The sequence below is a fragment of the Nyctereutes procyonoides genome, unplaced genomic scaffold (assembly GCF_905146905.1).
Source record: "Nyctereutes procyonoides isolate TBG_1078 unplaced genomic scaffold, NYPRO_anot_genome, whole genome shotgun sequence".
In the NCBI taxonomy this organism is placed as follows: domain Eukaryota; kingdom Metazoa; phylum Chordata; class Mammalia; order Carnivora; family Canidae; genus Nyctereutes; species Nyctereutes procyonoides.
Window position 1 is genome coordinate 373,692 of NW_026575139.1, and position 16,009 is coordinate 389,700.

Here is a 16,009-nt window from a genome sequence, read left to right on the forward strand (position 1 = left end):
GGAGGAGGAGGCCCCCCGTGGCCGTCGATGCCCCTCACCCAAGGGCCTTGCTGATTATGCCAGGGCCCCCGGGCCTGCTGAGTGCCATCCACAGCCCCCCGGAGTGCCGGGCCCCGGCGCTTCTGACGTCATCTCCCCCCGGGGTCCTGCTGGCTGTCCCAGGCCCCAGGCCGGCCTTCCCTGCTCACCCAGCCTTCCCTGCTCACCCTTCCTGCCAGGCTCGCGCCGCTCCTGGCTGGCCCCGGAGTTGAGAGCGGGTGTCTCAGTCCCTGCGACCCACACTGGGAGTGAGAGGTGCTTCCAATAACTGGTACGTGGGGGCCCCAGACGCGCCTGGGACGGCCCCGGGCAGGCTGGGGGGATGTTCACTCTCCCTTCACCCACCACGCGGCAGGGGGCATTAGCTGTTTTCTGGGTGCTGTGGACGGAGAAGGCTGTAGCCTCCATTGGCCTCCCTTCCTTGGGGCCCAGGGCAGGTCGCTCTCAGGCCTGGGGCGTTGAGCATCCCCCGTGAGACGACGGTAGCTGGTGGCAGCCTGGTGTTAGTGGCGCCCCCGGAGCCAGAGCCGTGTCCTGATTGGACATGCTTGTTCCCAGCGGGAAGTGCAAGGGTGGGCTGGGTCTCGGGGGGGCATCTCAGCAACCAGGACGCCAGTGGGCTCTGACGTCTCCCCGCCACGGTCCCCCCCCAGACCCCCGGGGCCTCCTGGTCCCTGGGGCCTCCCCACGCATGGCCGTCTGCCTCCACTGTGTTCCCAGGAGTTGGGGAGCCTCAGCACCTGCTTCACGCTGACATTCCTGGGTCCTTATGACCAGCGCCCAGGGCTGCCGGGTGCAGGGGGCCCCCAGCGCCTGGCTCGGCAGAAACAGATCCTCGGTTGCCAGGAAACTGCGGACAATGTGGATGGAGCTCTGGGGATTCCAGAACCCAGCTCACGGCGCCCTGGCAACTTTGTCCCCGTCTCCCAGGGGGCAGGGAACTCCTGTCTGTTGAGGGACAGGGAGCTCCAGGGTCGAGGAGGGCAGCCAGCTGCCCCGGGTGGCAGGGAGGCCTGGGGAGGCCGGGGGAGGCCTGGGGAGGCCTGGGGAGGGAGCCGGCTGGGGAACCTCGGCCAGGATGAGACGCCTGCCTTCCCGGCCCCGGGCTGGAAGGCTCGTCCAGGGTCAGCTGGCCGCCACGGGCCTGGTCCAGGGCCGTCCTGCCAGAGGGCCGGGCCTTGCCCTGACTTCACGGCTGCATGGCTGCTCCACAGAGGTCACACTGTGTCTCTGGGCTGCCCCTGGCTGTGCCTACCCGGGGACCAGGCAATGTCTCTGGGCAGGGTTGTGAACCTTGCAACGGGAAGCATGGGTCTGCGGGTGGCATGCACGGGGCGGCAGGTGGCTCCACCTCCACTCGCCCTTGTCCAGGTTCGTGGCCTTGGTGAGCTGCACCCCCGGGGACCAGAGGACAGAGCACCAGGCTCTGTGACACCTGGGACATGGCTGGAGAAATGTCAGGTTCGAGTACCCCTGCTTTGGGTCTTTGTTTCTGATGCCTCCTTTATGTTTTAACCGCATTGGTGCTCCCTCAGGAACTTTGCAGCTCGAGTGTTCCCGGAGCCTGCGTCTCCAGCCTCGCTCTCCCGAGCCTGTCACAGAATGTCAGGGCCACCGGAGGGGAAATTACAAGCTGCTCAGGCTGCCGCCGAAGTCTTGTCCCCAACTGTTCTCTTTATTCCCGGCGTTGGTGACAGCCCCCGGGGAGGGCTCCTGTTCCAGCTGGGAATCACAGCCCCCAGGTCGTGCTCTGGCATCGAGGTGTGCGCCAGCTTCGCGATGATGAGTCAGAATAAATTAGCATGCTAACGAAGGAGACCATGCCCAGGAACCATCTGGAACAAGGCAAGTTGTCATCAGAAGAGCCAAGTTGGTTCCAAAGCTGTACTTACTGCTTCAGACTCATCCCTCTCCCCCTCCCACAACCTGAGGGTTGCGGTTCATGCCAGCCCAGCCATGGCGGCGTTCCTACAGACCAAGAGAGGGCATGGGTGGTCTCTGAGACCGCCCCGTCTCACTGTCAAGGGCACAGTCGCTCCAAGGGGGGTGTGGGCCCAGAGGGGGCGGGGGCAGAGGGGTGGGCCTGCCTCCCCTTGGGCTGGCTGAGAGGGAGGGGGGTGGCCACCCGGGCAGGGGAGGAGAGGGACCTCAGCCCCCAGACCCAAATGCTCATGGACACACACACACAACTCAGACATGCACACTCTTTCACATATACACACACGCACACTCTCACACATACATGTACACATGTGCACACACTCACATGTGCACACACTCTCACATTGCACATACACATATGCATACACTCACATGTGCACACACTCTCTCACATTGCACACCCATGTACATGCTCACATGTGCACACATGCTCACATTGCACATATATGCATGTAAGCTCTCACATATGCACACACACTCCCACATGTGTATATATAAATGTGCACACTCACACATGCACAATACCCTCACGTGTATATACACACACACGTGCACACACGTATCATCTCACACTTGCATATACACACGCACACTTTCACATGTGCACGCGCATGCACATTTTCACATATGGATGTACATACACTCTCAGTGCTCATACACTCTCACAGTTCACACATGCACACTCTCACATGTGTTTATACACATATGCACACTTTCATACATGTGCACACACATGTCACTCTCACATGTGCACACACGTATCTCTCACACATTGTCTGCCTCTCTCTCACACACTTTTGACGCAAGCCGGGTATGTTGTGCTTAAACATGGAGTGACTCACAGCCAGATGGAGCAGCTACTGGAGTGCTGGGGATATGGCGGAATTACTTAGGAATCTGTATTTTTTAAATATCCAGCTCCCGGCCCTGTGTCAGTATGTAAGAGAAGCCCATTTTGGATCCTGGCTGCCCACTCCCTTTGTGATCTCGGCCATGTCTCCCGGTTTCTTCCAGCTTCAGTGTCCCATTTGACTGGGGCTGACAGCAGTACGTGTGCCTCCAGAGCCGTGACAGGGCTCAACACCATGATGTAGGAAAGCTTGCGATGGTCAGAACCTTTGGAAAGTAGGTACAAAGGTCATTATGTTACTTCCTGCACCAGAGTCATCCTTGTGGGGAGTGGCCCATGTTCAGGGAGGAGGCCCGATGAGCTGCTGAAGGGGAGGGGACTGGAGAAAGAGACAGGGATGGGAGGGACAGAAGGACGTGTGGCTTAGCTGGAAGAGGCCTGGTGGGAAGGAAGCAGAAGCTCTGCCTGACCCAGGGAAGGGGCTTGGTGGATCCTGAGGTAAGATTAGTAAGGCGTTCAACTTTCTGAGGTGCAAACTCTTTCCACCTCCTCAGACCTTAGCGGACTCGGCTGTCACACATGGGCTCTGGGAGGAGCATTTGGAAAAACAAGGAAAAGTTTGTAGCTCTGCATTGGGTTTGCCTTGATGTGGGGAGAACAGTATTGGGAGCTGCAGAAAGACTGGAGTTGGGGGACTTGGGACAGAGGGAGCAGGAGGGTGTAGGCCCCCCCCAGGGATTTGCAGAATAGTGAGAGGCACCCAGCTGATTTCTTTTTTTTCAAAAGATTATATTTATTTATTTATTTATTTATTTATTTATTTATTTATTTATTTGAGAGAGCGTGAGTGAGCACAAACAGGGGGAGGGGCAGAGGGAGAGAGACAGAATCTCAAGCAGACTCCGTGCCGAGCATAGAGTCCAATGCAGGGCTTCATCCCAAGACCCTGAGATCATGACTTGAGCTGAAATCAAGAATCAGATGCTTAACCAACTGAGCTACTCAGGTGCCCCACCCATCTGGCTTCTAATGGGGCATGGAGCTTGCACAGGGCCTTAGGCTAACAAAATTGCAATCGTCTGACTTCATTATCATCAGCATTCTTGTTATATTCTCACCACATTGCAATTGTAGGTGTGGATATTTATTCTTGACTGCTTTAATACGGGCATTTATGTTGGTGAAAAAACATTTGAGTTTCAGAACATGCTAATCGCCTCTTAGGCAAATCTGAGGAAGGCCTGGCATTTGGGTCAAGTTTCTGCAAGTATTCAGCTATCAGCCCTCAAAAGAATTAAACAAAGCATGATTTATATAACTTGGGTCCTGGGGTTAACATTCTTAGGACTTCGCATTTACATTTTAGCTATTAATTTACTATGGTATTTCTTATGGTTTTTACTTTATAGATTTTGATGATAAGTTATTTGCTGCTTAAAGATTAATCACTGTTATGCTTTCATTGGGTCTTGAATTGTTCCTCAGATCAAATTACTGTTTGTCTTTTTTAGTCTTACCTGATATTCATTTTACTGATCCTATTTCTTGTTTATGTAACATTTCTTTGCTATCCTTTCCCTTTTAACATTCAAGTATTTTATTTTAGGTGTACCTTGGGCAAAGAGTGCATATTTGGACTGTTTTATTTAGAATATTGTCAAAACAGACATGTTTGTTGATACATCTGTTATTTATGCTCTGTTTTCCTTGTTCTTTCTCTGTCTTTGGCTTTGTGAGATGTTTACTATTTTATTTTCTCTAGTGTTTTGGAAGACCTTATTCTTATTTGTATTCTCTTAGAGATAAATTCTAAGTTTAAGATGTATTTTTTAAAGAGCTTTATTGAGATATGATTGACAAACATTAACTGCACATATTTAAAGTGCACATAGTTTGATAAGTTTTGACATATATATGTTTATGAAACCATCATTACAATCAAGATGAACAAATCAATCACCAAATTATCTTCATGTCCTTTTGTAATGCTGTTTTTCTTCCTGCATCTCTCCTCCCTCCCCAGGAAGACACTGATCTGCTTTCTGTCACTGCAGATTAGTTTGTATGTTCCTAATTTTATACAAATGGAATCATAAAATATGTATGCTTTGTATCTGGTTTCTTTCACTCATAAGAATTATTTTGAGATCCCTCCTTGTTGTAACATCTATCAACAGTTCACTCCTTTTTATTGCTGACTAGCATTCCATTGTGTGGATAAAGGAACAAGTTATCTTTTCACCTATTGATGAACATTTTAGTTATTTCCAGGGAGGCACTTGTATGGACATAAGGCTTCCTTTCTCTTGGGTAAGTACTTAGGAGTGGAATGGCTGGTCATATGGTAGGTATGTTTAGCTGTTTAAAAAACTGTAAGCTAGGGACACCCGGATGGCTCAGTCAGTTAAGTGTCTGCCTTCAGTTCAGGTCATGATCCCAGGATCCTGGGACCAAGACCTGCATTGGGCTCCCTGCTCAGTGAAGAGTTGCTTTTCCTTCTCCCTCTGACCCTCTCCCTGCTTGTGCCCTTTCTCTGTCTCAAATAAATGAATAAAATCTTTAAAAAACACACAACTTGTAAGCTGTTTTCCAATATGCTTGGACTATCTCACACTCTCCCCAGTGGTGTGTGAGGATTCTAGTTCATCCACATCCCTGCCAGCACTAGCTGAGGGCAACCATTTTAGCTATTCTAATAAGTCTTCAGGGGTATCTCATTGTGGCTTTAGTTTGCATTTGCATAATGAAAAGTGATGTTGAGAATCTTTTCATATGCTTATTTGCCACTCTAATATCATCTTGGGTTAAATATCCATTCAAATCTCATATTCTCCCCACCAAATCCCTTTAGGTATTGGGTTGGGACAAATGGATAGCAAGATGAAAGGCTAAAACCTAATCATATCAACATTCACATTAAATGAAAATGGTCTATACACCTAAATTAAAAGACAAAGATTTTCAGATTGGATAAAAAAAGCAAGACCCAAGTATATGCTGCCTATAAGAAACACAAGCTAAATATAAAGACACAAGTTAGAATAGATGAGAAAAAGATGTACCATGCTAACATTAGTTGAAAAAAAAAAGCATGTGGCTATATTAAAGTAGTTTTCTGAACAATGATTATTGTCAGGTATAAAGAAGACCATTTCATAATGACAAAAGTATAAATTAATGAGGAAGATATGACAATCCTAAATGTTCATGAACATAACAGTGAAGTTTAAAAATACATGAAACAAGTATTGGTAGAAATGTAAGGAGAAATAGACAAATCTATATTTATATTCCTCTTTGATAACTGATGGAAAACAGAAAAACCATAAAAAATACACTGGTAAACTATCATCCAATTTGACCTAATTGACATTTATAAACACTCTGCACAATGAGTAGAATGTACATTTTCATCAAGTGCACACAGAATATTTACTAAGACAGACCATCTTTTGAGCAGTAAGTCAAGTCTCAATAACTTAAAAGGATTCAAATTATGCAAAGTGTTTTCTCTGACTACAATGGATTTAATTCAGAAATCAGTAACAAAAAGAAATCTGGAAAATCCACAAATATATAACTAAATATAACATACTTATGAATAACCCATGGATCAAAGAAGAAATTAAAAAAGAAATAATGAAGTATTTTAATTTAACTAAAATGAAAACACAACATATCAGAATTTGTTGCACACTACTAAAGCAGTGTGCATCAAATATCAGGAGTGAGAAAGATGGCATCACATAAATCATTTACAAATATTAAAAGGAGGGATCCCTGGGTGGCGCAGCGGTTTGGCGCCTGCCTTTGGCCCAGGGCGCGATCCTGGAGACCCGGGATTGAATCCCACATTGGGCTCCTGGTGCATGGAGCCTGCTTCTCCCTCTGTCTGTGTCTCTCCCTCTCTCTCTCTCTCTGTGTGACTATCATAAATAAATGAAAAAAAAAAACAAAAACAAAAACAAATATTAAAAGGATAATTATGGCAAATTAGAAACAACTTTTTGCTAATATATTTTGATGTAGGGAAGATGGTAGGGTTTGAAGCCAGTGGCCAAGAAAGAATTCTTTTTTTTTAATAATAAATTTATTTTTTATTGGTGTTCAATTTGCCAACATCAGAATAACATCCAGTGCTCATCCCCTCAAGTGCCCATCTCAGTGCCCGTCACCCATTCACCCCCACCCCCCGCCCTCCTCTCCTTCCACCACCCCTAGTTCGTTTCCCAGAGTTAGGAGTCTTCATGTTCTGTCTCCCTTTCTGATATTTCCCACACATTTCTTCTCCCTTCCCTTCTATTCCCTTTCACTATTATTCATATTCCCCAAATGAATGAGAACATATAATGTTTGTCCTTCTCCGATTGACTTACTTCACTCAACATAATACCCTCCAGTTCCATCCACGTTGAAGCAAATGGTGGGTATTTGTCGTTTCTAATGGCTGAGGAATATTCCATTGTATACATAGACCACATCTTCTTTATCCATCATCTTTCGATGGACACCGAGGCTCCTTCCACAGTTTGGCTATTGTGGACATTGCTGCTAGAAACATCGGGGTGCAGGTGTCCCGACGTTTCATTGCATCTGAATCTTTGGGGTAAATCCCTAACAGTGAAATTGCTGGGTCGTAGGGCAGGTCTATTTTTAACTCTTTGAGGAACCTCCACACAGTTTTCCAGAGTGGCTGCACCAGTTCACATTCCCACCAACAGTACAAGAGGGTTCCCCTTTCTCCACATTCTCTCCAACATCTGTGGTTTCCTGCCTTGTTAATTTTCCCCATTCTCACTGGTGTGAGGTGGGATCTCATTGTGGTTGGGATTTGTATTTCCCTGATGGCAAGTGATGCGGAGCATTTTCTCATGTGCATGTTGGCCATGTCGATGTCTTCCTCTGTGAGATTTCTGTTCATGTCTTTTGCCCATTTCATGATTGGATTGTTTGTTTCTTTGGTGTTGAGTTTAAGAAGTTCTTTATAGATCTTGGAAACTAGCCCTTTACCAAGAAAGAATTCTTGATACATCTTTGGTGCAAAAAGGGGGTTTTATTAAACATGCAGACAGGACCTGTGGGCAGAAAGAGCTGTACCCTGATGATGATGAGGGGCCCATTATATACTTTCTTTTTTTTTTCCATTTTTTTTCCCATTATATACTTTCAAGTTGGGAGGGGGTTAGGAATAGCATAAGCCTCCCAGGTATTTTGGCAACAAGGTTTCCAGGATCCTGAGGGGGCTAGTATTGTTGGTAAAGATAACTTATTTAGTAAACCCTCAGTCATGAGACCCTTCAGATGTTTATCAGTGGGTCATATGCTTAGAGGATGATTGTCAACATGTATCTTGTGGAGGGGAGTGATTAAAAGATAAAGGAATTTTCCAAAGGAATGTTTATATGTTAAAGTAGACTTACAGAATCCTGGGAGTTTGGGCTAAAATTGCCTTTTTGCCCTTAGCAAAGTGTCAACATTGAAGCAGCTGGGTTTCTAGAGGAATGTCACTCTGCCTGTTTCCAGGACTTGTCAATGGGCTGCAGGTAGTAGGGAAATTTAATAATTTCTCTTCTGCCTTTGTTTCCCACATAATATTTGACCAGTTAGATAAAATGAACAAATTCTTCAAAAGTCACAAACTATCAGAGCTGATTCAAAAAGACATAGATATCTGAACAGGACTTTATTAAAGAAATGGAATTTATAGTTAAATATCTTCCCACCAAAAAAAAAAAAATGGTTCAGGCCTAGATATCTTCAGTAGTGAATTTTACCAAACATTTAAAGGAAGAAGTAATGCCAATTCTACATGAACATTTTCCAAAAAACTGAAAAGGAGGGAATACTTCCCAACTCCTTCTAAGAAGCCAGTATTACTATGATACTCAAATCAAAAGCATTAAAAGAAAAGAAAATCATAGAAAAATAAACTTCATTATCATAGGTGCAAATATTCTAATGAATTTTAACCAAAAGAAGCTAACAATATTTTTAAAAGAGAGTACGACATGATGGTGGGATTTAAGTCAGAAATGCAGAGATGGCTTAAGATCAGAAAAACATCGGGGTGCAGGTGTCTTGGCTTTTCACTGCATCTGTATCTTTGGGGTAAATCCCCAGCAGTGCAATTGCTGGGTCATAGGGCAGGTCTATTTTTAACTCTTTGAGGAACCTCCACACAGTTTTCCAGAGTGGCTGTGTCAGTTCACATTCCCACCAACAGTGCATGTCCAAAATAGCCAAACTGTGGAAGGAGCCTCAGTGTCCATCGAAAGATGAATGGATAAAGAAGACGTGGTCTATGTATACAACGCAATATTCCTCAGCCATTAGAAACGACAAATACCCACCATTTGCTTCAACGTGGATGGAACTGGAGGGTATTATGCTGAGTGAAGTAAGTCAATCGGAGAAGGACAAACAGTGTATGTTCTCATTCATTTGGGGAATATAAATAATAGTGAAAGGGAATAGAGGGGTAAGGGAGAAGAAATGTGTGGGAAATATCAATGAGGGAGACAGAACATGAGAGACTCCGAACTCTGGAAAATGAACAAGGGTAGTGTAAGGGTAGGCGGGCGGGGGCTTGGGGTGACCGGGTGACGGGCACTGAGGGGGCACTTGGAGGGATACAGATGCAAAAAAGTATAATTGGGTGTTATACTATATGTTGGCAAATCAAATCAATAAAAAATACACCAAAAAATCAGAAAAACAATGTAATTTATCATATTAAGAAAAAACCCCATATGGTAAACTAATAGATGCAGAAAAATCATGTGACAAAATCCAACATCCTTTAGTAACAAAAGCTCTCAGAAAACCAGGAACAGTAGAGAACTTTCTCAATCTGACAAAGGGCATTCACAAAACCATACAGCTAACATCACGATGTGAACTATTGAGTGCTCTTTTCCTAAGATGGAACAAGACTAGGATGTTTACTCTCATCACTTTTACTCAACTTGTGGTTGGAAGTTCTATAAGTGCTTTAAGACAAGGAAATAAAAGGCTTTCATATTGGAAAGAGACATAAGACTTTTTATTTGCAGATGTGATCGTCTACGTAAAAAGTCCAATAGAATCTCCAAAAACACTATAAAGTGAGTTTAGCACAATGAACAACTGCAGATCAATAAAAACAAATCAGTTGTTTTCCATGTACTAACAGCAATCAGTTTAAAGATATGAACTACTTAGGGATGGATATGGCAAAATATATGAAAGGCCTGTAAATATATGAAAACTGCAAAGCTTTGCCAAAATGAGGCCTAAATAAATGAATGACTATACTGCATTTCTATACCAAAAGACGATGTTTTTACAATGTTAATTCTCCTTAAATTATCTATAGATTCAATGCAATCCCAATCAAAATCCCAGGGGCCTGTTTTGTAGGAACTGACTAGTTGATTCTAAAATTGATATGAAAATACAAAGGACTTCGAATTGGCAAAATAACTTTGGGGAAAAAAGAACAAAGTTGGAGGATTAACACTGCCTCGTTTCAATGCTTATTATATAGCTACAGTAAGCAAAATTTTGTGTTGTTGGTGAAAAGATAGACAAGTAGGTCAATGGAACAGAACAGAGTCCAGAAATAGTCCTATGCATATTTGGACAACTAATCTTTTATAAATGCAAAAAGAAATTCTACAGAGTAATTTCAGCAAAAACTGCCAGAAGAGTTGAACACACAAAAAAGAACTTCGATCCATTTTTCATATCACATGCATAGACCAAATTGTAAATCTTAAAAACTAAACATTTTAGAAGAAAACCTGGGAGTAAACCTTTGTGACCTTGGGTTAGGCAAAAATTTACCAGATACGACTTTGAAAGCATAATTCATAAAAGAAAAAATTAATAAATTGGATTTCATAGCAATAATAGAGTTTCTGCTCTGAAAAAGACACTAAGTTAATAAAAAAAAAACCCAGCCACAGACCAGGAGAAAACTATTTGCAAGTAATCTAAGAGTTAAGTACTTATATCTAGAATATGTAAAGAATTCTGAAAACTCAGTAATAAGAGGAGAAAGAATCCAATTACAAATGAACTGAGGGGTGATAACATGATCATGAAAATGGTTTTTCTAGGGCGTGGCTTATCCCTTGCACTTAGAGTATGTTGAACCCTCTGATTTCCCCAAATACAGACGCTTGACTGCATAATTTGTAGTTGTGGTGGACTGTATTCATGCTCTCCCATGTCTGAACAAATTTTTTCTTGAATAAGGTAAAGATTTTTAACACACTCTTCACCATAGGTTATACAGATGGCAACTAAGCACATGAAAACACACTGAACATCATTATTCATTAGGGAAATACAAGTTCCCATATGATATAGGGCTATACATAGATAGAGAGGTTAAAATGAAAAGGCTGAATTTACCAAGTACTGGTGAGGGCTGTGGAGGAATCAGACTCTCATACTTCAGGTGGAAATACAAAATAGTTCAACTACTTTAGAAAAGTTTGGCAGTTTTTTTAAAAAAAGATTTTATTTATTTATTCATGAGAGACACACAGAGAGGCGGAGACATAGGCAGAGGGAGAAGCAGGCTCCCCATAGGAAGACTGATGTGGGACTCGACCCCAGGATCCCAGGATCATGACCTGAGTCAAAGGCAAACTACTGAGGCACCCAGTTGCCCCTAGCAGTTTCTTAAAAAGTTAAACATACACTTGCTGTATAATCTAACTATTCCATTCCTACAGAAAAGAAAGTACATATCCACATTCATATATTTATGTTCATATTAGCCTTACTTGTAATAGACCAAACCTGGAAACAACAAAAATGTTCATCAACAGGTGAATGGATAAACAGATTTTTGCTTTATCTATACAATAAAACACAACTCAGCAATAAGAAGGGATGAACTTTCAATACACACAACAATATTGATGGGGGCTCAAAATAATTTATGCTGAATAAAATAAGCCAGAAGAAAAGAGTCTACATCATATGATTTCATTTGTGTAAAATTCTAGGAAATGCAAATTCTAGGAAATGCAAATACTTTACTCCATAAAGTGACAGAAAGATCAGTGGTTGTGTGGTGATGGTAGGACAGTAAAGGGTGAGAGAAAGTGATTATAAATAGACATGAGAGAATTTGAGGAGGTGATGGATTTGTTCATTAGCTTTATTGGGATGATGGCTTAATGGGTATATACATTGTTAAATTGTGCACTTTAAATATGTGTAGTTTACTGAGTGTCATCATACCTCACAAAGCTGTGAAAATAAGTGAAGGGACTGATGTCAGTTAAAAGAGACAGACTGTATTTTAAAAACTAAATTCTGCTATATGCTTTTATAAAAGATACATCCAAAATTTATGAACATGAAAAATGAGAGTAAAAGATATAAAAATAGACTAAACCAATATTAACCTAGAGAAATCAGGAGAGCCTATACAGATAGCAAACAAAACACACTTAAATATATAGGAATTATTTGGGATAGAAATGATTATTGTGCAATGAAAAGTTGCCTTAGCTCACCAGGAAGATATAATAATTTCAAACATGTATGCACTCAATAAAACAGCTTTAAAATGTATAAAGCAAAATGTAGGTGAAAATAGAGAAACCTGATATCATAGAGGAAGATTTTAACACAAGTCTCTCAGGAATGAATATGTCAGCCAAAAAAAAAAAAAAAATCAGTGTGTGTGTGTGTGTGTGTGTGTGTGTGTGTGTGTGTGGGTATGATCTTACTAGCAAAATTACAAGCTTGATTTAATGAATATAATTGATATAACAGAAACAATGGATTACAAACAATAAGAGATGGACACTGCATTCATCAATTAAAGAATACATATTTCTTTGTAGCACATTTAAAGGATAAAAAAAATGCAACAGAGCAAATTACTGACCATTTAGGCTATGAAACAGATTGCAACAAATTTCAAAGACCTGGGGTTATACAGATCACTTTCCATCACCATAATGTAATTAAGCCAGAAGTTAGTAACAAAAAGGTAAATTAAAAATTCCTCATTAAGAAATTAATAACCACACTTCTAATTATATCATGAGTTAAATAAAATATTATAACACATTTATTTGAATATATTTTGTTCCAAAATATAATAAAAATATTACATAGCAAACTTGTGGAAAGCCATGAAAATAATACTTTGAAAGAAATTTATAGCCTAAAAAAATAAAATAAAATAAATAAAAAATAAAAAAAGAAATTTATAGCCTTAAATGCTTATATTAGAAAAAGATAAAGTATAAAAATAAATGATTTAAGTATTTAACTTAGATAAGACAAGGAATAAAATAACATGAAGAAGTAGAAAGAAAAACAAATTTGAAGGAAGGAGATAAAAGTAAAAATACGACTGTGAATGAACTAGAACACAATAAAACAATAGAAAATTTCAAAAAAGCCAAATGTATCCTAAAATATAAATAAAACAATTTTTTTGGCCAGATGTCTCAAGGAAAAGAGCTAAAATGCAAAAAATATTAAGAATAAAAAAAGAGACCTAATAACATATACAGAAGATACTATCACAGAATATGATAAATATTGCTTTTGCCAATATATTTGAAAACTAAGATGAAATATTTTGGGGATGCATGGGGGGCTCAGCGGTTGAGCGCCTGCCTTCTGCTCGAGACATGATCCCGGAGTTCGGGGATTGAGTCCCGCCTCAGGCTCCTGCATGGAGCCTGCTTGTCCTCCCTCTGCCTACATCTCTGCCCCTCTCTGTGTCTGTCATGAATAAATAAAATCTTTAAAAATGTAAGGTGAAATAGTGGATCTTTAGAAAAACTTAAGTTACCACATTGACTCAGGAAGAAAGAGAAATTCAGAACCATTTATAATGATTCAAAATTTGAATCAGGGACTAAAACTTATAAAGAAAACACTTTAGCTTGCTGGTTTTCCAGGTAAGTTCTATTAAAATGTAAAAGGGTGGATTATTCTGATGTTTCACAAATTCTCTTAAAGATTAGAAAGTTAGAGACTATTTATGAAACTTATTCTGTCGGACAGTAATAACCTTGATCTCACAAGCAAACAAAGGTACAAGAAAGGAAAATTTCAAGCTAGTCTTAAGAACAAAAACACAAAAATTCCTAAACAAATATATCACAACCAGGCTTTATCCCAAGGATATAGGATAGTGTAACATTAGAATATCTATAAATTGAATTCACTCATCCTAACTCAGTAAAGGGGAAAGTACATATAATCATTTCAGTAGACATAGAAAATAAGTGTTTACATCTATTTAGGGAAAAAAAGTATCCTCTTAGTGAACCAGAAATAAGAGGGAGCTCACTTAACTTGATAAAGGATATTGGTCAAACACTTAATAGCAAACATGATTCTTAATTGTGAAACATTAGAAGCACTGCCTTCAAAACCATTAATGAGAAAAGATGTTTATTATCACTTCTTCTATCAGCCTGGTATTAGAGGCCCTCAGCTGTAAGGCAAGAAGAATTTCTATGTGGTTTGGAAGTAAAACATTATCATGATGTCTACATGGAAAAATTCCAAAGTGTCTACAGATATATTGATAGTAATAATAAAAGATCAATAAAATGTATTGGTGTAAGATCAATATACAAAAATTAATTGTGTTTCTGTATATCAACAATGAAAAAATTAAAATACACAATTTTAAAATCCCACATAATAGACATGGGAATAAGTCTAGTAAAATAAGTAAAAGTTTTAGAGAACTTTATCTTTTGGAAGATATTAAAAAAAAACTTTAGTGGAAAATGTACCATGTTCATGAATTGAATTATTTGATATATATGGATGTCAGTTCTTCATATGTTGATGTCTGGAATTTCAATCAAAATCTCAACAGAGTTCTAATTCTAAAAAACTTTATGAAAATAGAAAGGTTAGGAGTGGGCATGACATTCCTAGAGAAGAATTTTCAGGGATTTTATTAGATGTTGACATAAAATTATAAACTTTTCTTTCTCAGAGACTCCATAAAGTGAAAAGACAAGTCAGGAGCTGGGAAAAGGTGTAAGCAACCCAGAAGCAACAAAGGATTAGTATTGATACTACATAAAGAACTCAATAAGAAAATAAACAGACCGAGAGGAAAATGGACAAAAGACTAGTTAATAGAAGAAGCAGTATGAGTGGTCAATAAACATAAAAAAATTAATCTAGAAAATATGAATTAAGATCATAAGAAGATACTATTATGACTATTAGATTGGGAAAAAAATAGGAGTTTAACAGAGCGTTGTGAGGGGGAGAAGTGCACTGATACATAAACTGCTTGGAAGTGTGATATTGATGCAATATGTTATTTTATTCTTTTTCCCACACACAAGTGCTTTATTGAATTCAACTATAGACTGATGTGTACATAAAATTCAGTGAAAGGAGTGACAGCCTCAGGCTATGGACAGTTACCAGTAGCTCCCATAACCTTTTAAGATCTCTGAAATTGCTTCAAAAATCCCTCATGAACCCGTGGTGAAAATAAAATGAAGGTAACAATCAGAAGGAGGTCCGAGACCAGGGCTCAGATGTTCAGGCACTTGGCAGTGGAGGCATAGGCCTGGGCCACTATCGTGTCTCCTCCTATCTTCCAGTCCCTAGATTTCATAGGATGGGTGAAAGCCACAAAGCACAGGCAGGTTGAACAGGGACCAGACTATGAGGTTGGGCATGGAGGTCTCACTGCGGATGTTGACCATGGTGGTCCCCACAGGAGCTGAGCTCTGGGGTCTCCTGAGTATGGCCACTTTGAGCTCCTCCTTGAACTTCTCATAGGTTGGGGATGCCGGTGTAGCCATCAGGGAAGAAGGGCTGGGGATTGTGGCTCATAGTGTGAGATGGAGCAGCTGTGGTCCAGATGCTGGACAGCATTCTGGACTCACCCTTCCCAAGTTGTTTAGATGTCTCCAAAGTTTCTATTTCCTGGCTTTTTCGAAGGGTGGTCAGCTGGCTGGGTACTAGGAGGGTGGACCAATGACTGTCAGGTACACCAGGGCAGGGTGGGAGGAGGCTGAGGCGGGGGTGGGGCTTCCTGGCAGGCTACTCCACTTCCCTATTTAGTGGTATTGGAGGGCCTGGGACTCTCCCTACCCTTTTACCTGTTTTGTGCAGGTCTCAGCTTATTAGTAACTATTGCTGTGGATGGACCCAGCCTGGTGATTCTTATAA

General features: G+C 41.2%; 1 non-coding gene across 1 annotated transcript; it reads left to right on the forward strand.

The window, feature by feature from the left end:
- The first annotated feature begins 10,881 nt into the window (after positions 1 to 10,881).
- Positions 10,882 to 11,042, forward strand: LOC129496469 (U1 spliceosomal RNA). The gene has a single exon (XR_008661762.1). It is a non-coding gene; the product is annotated as a U1 spliceosomal RNA (small nuclear RNA).
- The last annotated feature ends 4,967 nt before the right edge of the window (positions 11,043 to 16,009 follow it).